General features: G+C 44.1%; 1 long non-coding RNA gene across 1 annotated transcript; it reads right to left on the reverse strand.

Moving 5' to 3' along the window:
- Window positions 1-335: 335 nt before the first annotated feature.
- On the reverse strand, window positions 336-4471 carry LOC142467282 (uncharacterized). Its single transcript, XR_012788340.1, has 4 exons — window positions 4165-4471; window positions 3869-3989; window positions 2126-2265; window positions 336-1405 (listed from the first exon to the last, which is right to left on the reverse strand). It is a non-coding gene; the product is annotated as an uncharacterized LOC142467282 (long non-coding RNA).
- Between the last annotated feature and the right edge of the window lie 1529 nt (window positions 4472-6000).

The raw sequence follows: 6000 nt of genomic DNA on the forward strand, positions 1-6000 counted from the left end.
TATCAGCACAAGAGACCCCCGGCATGAATCCGATGCATAAAAAATGCATTTACAGGCAACTTCATTACCGCCAAGGCAGTGAAGGGGTTATATACCCGTGCCAGGCTTATTGCGGGTAGCGGGGGTGGGTGAAGGTGGTATTTGGCCCTGGGTGGGTGTTTAGGCCTTGCCAGGGGGTTGCGGGATGACTTAACCTCTTCTTTAACTTAGCGGTTAATACCGCTAAGGTAATGAAGGGGTTAACCCCTCCCGCTACCCCCCCCCCCCCACCCGGTAGGCCTAAACACCCATCCTTGGGGCCAATACCCCGTTCACCCACCCCCGCTACCCACAATAAACAAAAATACACATAACAGCCCCACTGGCCACCTCCTAGGTCCCTAATAAACCATTACAATATTCATAAAACCATTATTTTGTTTACACCCAGGATTATTACATGGGATTAGGGCTATGTTATTCAGTGAGGGGTTGTATGTTTGTATTCGTAGGGACAGGCAAGGCCGGAGCCAGATGGGGTTCTCCTGCCTCTGTCCTCCCTGTCTCCTGACCCTTCCTGTAGCCGGACAAAGAAGAAGAAGCAGGCACACGGTCTTACTCAAAGGAGGTTTAATATGCCATGAAGTCCAACGTTTCGGCAGTCAAGGTGAAGGCTACAAACACAAGAAACAGTCACAATATATACCACCCCCCTGATACTCACCCCTCCCCGCTCTGCCACATAACCAGGATGTTGACGCCCACCTGATGACGTCAGAGCTACCATATGGCGCCCCCTAGTGACGTCAGACGTCTAGGTCTAAATCCCTGGCAATACAGCATAGAGCTGTCTTGGAGGACTGCAGCCACAGCCACACCTCTCCCCAGACTGAACACTCCCCCATGATGACGTCAGCGTGACCCGGCAGTCAGGGGGGGGGGTAAGGGGGGGCGGGCGTGCACCAATCAAGACTGTACTCACAGGGCTGGACAAAGATGTATCCGTCGCCATGGGATCAGTTTCAGAGCAGGGAGGAGTGAGACACTCCTATAAATCACCCTGAAAGTGTAAATAAACCACACACCAAAATATTAATAAAGCATATGTGCACAAAACTAATACAGCAATATACTATTAAAACATGTGACTGTATACTGTACTGCTGATGACATCAGTATAATCCTGCAAAGTTACAGTGAAATTCCACATAAGAATATGCAGTACATCAGTATTTAGAACAACCAGGGGGGGGGGGAAGGGGAAGGGAGGATGGGGAAGGGGGAGGGAGGGAGGGGAAGGGGGAGGGAGGGAGGGGAAGGGGGAGGGAGGGAGGGGAAAAAAAGAAGGGGAAAAAAAACACACAAAAAGGATAATCTTCCCAATTGGTAAGTGCAGAGTCCATGGATGGTGCAAGATCAAATATGCCTGTAGAATGACAAAAAATTACCTTCTATTAAGGAAGCATTTTAAATTCTGTTGCTCATTAAGACCCATACCGTTGCTGGTATTTAAAGCATGTATCCAGAATGCTTCACGTCTCAATAAGAAAGTCTCCCTATCTGGAGTGCCTTGTCTAGGTGCTACTGTCTCAATACCCATGATGCGTAAAGAGGCAACATTATGATTGTGTTCCACACAGTGTTGCACAAGAATAGAGGGATCTGTACCTTTTCGAATTACACTTTTATGTTCAATGAACCTTGTTTTTAACATTCTTATGGTCTTACCCACATAAAGAAGACCACATGGACACTTTATTACGTACACTACATATTCAGATCTACATGTGATTTTATTTTTGATTTTTATGATCCTCCCGCTTTGGGGGTGACTGAATTGACTACCGGTAGTCAGACTGTTACAGACCGAGCAGCTCATGCATCTAAAGTTACCCGGTCTGCCACCCTCCAGAAAATGAGGAGTTCTGTAGTTACCCTCATTATCTGCATGTATCAGGCTATCCGCCAGATTTCTCCCTCTTTTGAATGCCACCATTGGTGGTACACAGCAACTTTCACATAATATAACATCATTTTGCAGAATATGCCAGTGTTTAAGAATGGTAGATTTAATAAAACCACCAGCTTGACTGTATATAGTGGTAAATACAAGCCCGTCCTCCTTCTTATTTTTGGTAGCACTTACCTCTTTATCCAGTGCCCGGTCTAACACAGCAGGAGGATATACGCAGGAAGATATCCCCTAGCCAGGAATCTACCACGTAGTTCTCCAATAGCTGGTTAAATATGATCCTTCCTGCTCGTGATTTTGCAGACCTGGACTTTCTGTGAAAAAGGTAATGCATCAATAAGAGAAGGAGGATGATGGCTATCTGCCCTTAAAATTGCATTTCTGTCTGTATCCTTTCTAAAAAAGATCAGTATGTAACTCCCCATTAGTCTGTGTAATGAGGACATCTAAAAAAGAGAGTTGCTGTGTACTCCATGTATTAGTGAGGAGGACCGGTGAATGGAGACCATTAAGATACTCAAAAAAAGATAACAGCTGATCCTCCGTACCTGTCCAGATGAAAAACATCATCAATATATCTGTAATAGCTTTTAATATGCACTAAAAAGTCTGATTTGTAGATGTACACTGGCGACACACTTTATTCGAGCTCGGCTAGTCCCACGAATTCGGGTATACCCGGGTGTATTGAGGTTTGTGACTGTTTTCTGCCCGAGTGCATTGAGGTATTTTCCAGGCAGGGATTGAAGCATTTTATTCCCGCTGGCTGCAATACTGCACAGTATACTGTATATATATATATACTGCATTACAATTCATGAATTTATGCCATCTGGTAGACACGCGAAGCATTGCAGCCTGTTAAATCCTAATCATTATCATTTAACAGATCAGCCGCCCGTCAGCCAGGCATGAACCCAGGCTGGGAAGGCAAACACAACGGGGCATGTCAGAGGTGAGGAGCGGCGCATTCCAGGTATCTGCCAGGTACATACTGGGTATTTGCTCGAATAAAATGTGTCGGTGCAGTACTGCTCTTCGAAATGTGTCATGTATATGTTGGCGTAAGCAGGGGCCATATTACTGCCCATTGCTGTCCCCTTAATCTGCAGGAAGAAATCACTCTCAAATCTAAAATAATTTTTATAGAGAATGAAATGTAAAATGAGCATAATGTATTCAATTGGAACAGTATCACTATAATGGCGAATGAGGGCGGCCTTGATTATCTCAAGACCTTCAACATGGGGGATTATTGTATAAAGGCTAGACACATCTAAACTAACCAGAATATGATTAGTCCCATCACCAGGTGAGTTTTTTAATTTGTCAAAAAAATCAAACGTGTCTTTGATGTATGAGTTGGCTGTCTGTGCTATAGGTTGTAGAAATGTGTCTACAAATTTTGCAAGGGGTTGATTTAATGAATTAATAGCAGCTATAATAGGCCGCCCCGGGGGATTGTTTAAATTCTTGTGTATTTTGGGCAAGGTATAGAAAATAGGGCATTTAGGATGCAACATAGTTAGAAACTCAGATTCAGGCTCTGTTATCCACCGGTTATTAACCCCCATTTGGATAATTTCCTTAATTTCTCTCGCATAGTTAAAGATAGGGTCCCTATCCCATTTAATGTAGCAGTTACTGTCACTCAGTTGTCTGATGGTTTCAGCCTTATAATCTGAGTAATTCTGCACTACTAGGGCACCCCCCTTGTCCGCACGCTTAATAATAATCTCATTATTATTAGTCAACATTTTTAATGCTTCCTTTTCCTGAACAGACATATTGTATGTAGCCCTATGTTTTTTTTTTTGTACCTTGCAATGTCCCCCTTAACCAATCGTATATATGTGCTGACTGATTGATTTTTAAATGGCGGGACAAAAGTGGATTTGAGCTTGCACATTTTGGTACCTTGATAAGAAGCCGAATTATCTGTCCCTTGCTGGTCAGTGGCCAAATTAACTGTCCCTTGTTGTTCATAGGAGGATTACCTGTCCCTGGTTGGATATTGGAATGCACCGATTCTGTAGACCTGTTAGAAAAAAATGATTTAAGGTTTAATACACGTTCGAATTTAAATAGGTCAACCTCCAAATCAAAATCATTAAACAATGTAGTAGGTACATATGAGGGCCCCCTAGCTAAGACAGACATTTCACATTGATTAAGAGTGTAATCAGACAGATTAACAACCACGGTGTCCATACTCATTTCTGCTCCGTTGTACGTAGGGGATAGGGTGATCTTCCCTTTCCCCTGGCCCCCGCGTCTAATTTTCCTTTCTCCTTGTCCTTGGATTGGCCTAAAAAAGGGGCCGGACTTTGGCCTCTCTGACGTTCTGTTGAGGAATGGGCTTCAGAGTCACTGGTGTGGACTTCTTGGACTCCCTGGGGTGCTCTCCCTCTTTGGTTCTTGCGTTGTTTGGGGTCTTGCTTCAGCCACGGGTATACTCTTCCATCTTTATAGTCATTAACAACTTTTTTGAATTTCAACTTCTTAAAGTGAATAAGATCACTTTTAATTTTTTTCCAGCTTGATCTTAAGACTATCCAATGATTGTACAACGTCCGTACCAGGCCTAGACTGTTCAATGAGGATTTCCACTTTGAGTATATCCTTCCTTGTGTGGCTAAGTTGTTCCCCCACCTCCTCAATAACCAAAATATTCAAGTCCAAAGAGGCCCTATTAAAGCTGCAGTTTAGTCTTTTTTTTATTTTATTTATTTTTGTACTTCAATAGTTTCATGTGTGCAATCTCTAATTACCTAAAGAACTGTATAGCTGCAGGTCAATTCGTTCTCCATGTATTGATAGGCGAAATTTGGTGACATAATTAGTGAAGGGATCTGTTTTTCTTCTGCTTCTGTCTCTCAGTGGAAGCTCATGAATATTCATGAGCACTCCTGCATTGACATGTGCTAGAGGGAGGGCAGGGCTGACAAAGGGGTGTGCCAGGGCTTGTGACAGGACATGAAGGGGCAGTGCCTTAGCAAATGGCTGTTAAAATAGAATACAAGAAAATTGGTCTTTCAAAGTTGTTTTTTTAAAAACAGAAAATGCTAAAAGTATTTTTTCTTACTACAGAACTGATTTATTAAAAAAAAACACACATGCAGGATATTGACGGAACTGCAGCTTTAAAGCATTGTCCTGCATACAGATCAGAGGCGAAGAATGGATATGGATATCCGATGTGAAGTCGGAAATAAGACCGAGAACAATACCGAAAAGACCGTTTCGAGTGATGAAATAGCCGTCACTGTGTAACTCTTCCAATTACCTGCAACTTCATGCAAAGAAATAGCAATGCTTGTTTTTAACGTGTTAGCGCCAAGGGGGAATTCAACTGCTGAGAGGTTAAGGGAGTTACTCACCAAACTCAGCGACGCTTCTGTGTCTCTGTGATAACTCCCCCAGGACATGCCTGGAAACCAGAGGTAACTCAATGTATTTTTGATAAATAGAAACTTGACCTCGGAGACTGTGAGACCCCCTCTCCTTCCCCCCCTTCCCTTGGCTTCCCAAACCCCACCATAACCAATACACAAATAACCACAAACACGAGGTCTGGCGGCCGCTGCTTTTTAGTAAAACTTCTATTAACCTAATTAGTGCCAACCCCCTGCCAGAGTGCTTGCTCATTGGGTAAAGGCCAAAGGTACCCGATCCAATGGCCCGTTACTCCCCCCTAGCCGGGCCCCGCCTGTCTGGCGAGAATGGGCCCAGGAACGCACGTGTAAATGAGCCGCGCCCTCTCACCACTCCCAGCCACCTTTTATTTTATTTCTGTTATTCATTTTCATTGTTTATTTATTCTTTTTTTCCTTTTAAACACGTACAACCAACATATTTACCAGTATTCACAATAAAGGGCAGGGTGGGCGGGACTCCCATGGCAGGGCGTAGACTGACCCCGCGCCTCTGTCTAATTCTAACCTCCCTGGCCCTTCCCCCGGCTGTGTCACATCACTGCCAGAGGGGGGGGAAGGCCAGGGGGGACGTAGTCCACACTCACAGGTAAGGGAGAGCCTAGTCCCTCTGGT

The sequence above is a fragment of the Ascaphus truei genome, chromosome 16 (genome assembly GCF_040206685.1).
Source record: "Ascaphus truei isolate aAscTru1 chromosome 16, aAscTru1.hap1, whole genome shotgun sequence".
In the NCBI taxonomy this organism is placed as follows: Eukaryota; Metazoa; Chordata; class Amphibia; order Anura; family Ascaphidae; genus Ascaphus; species Ascaphus truei.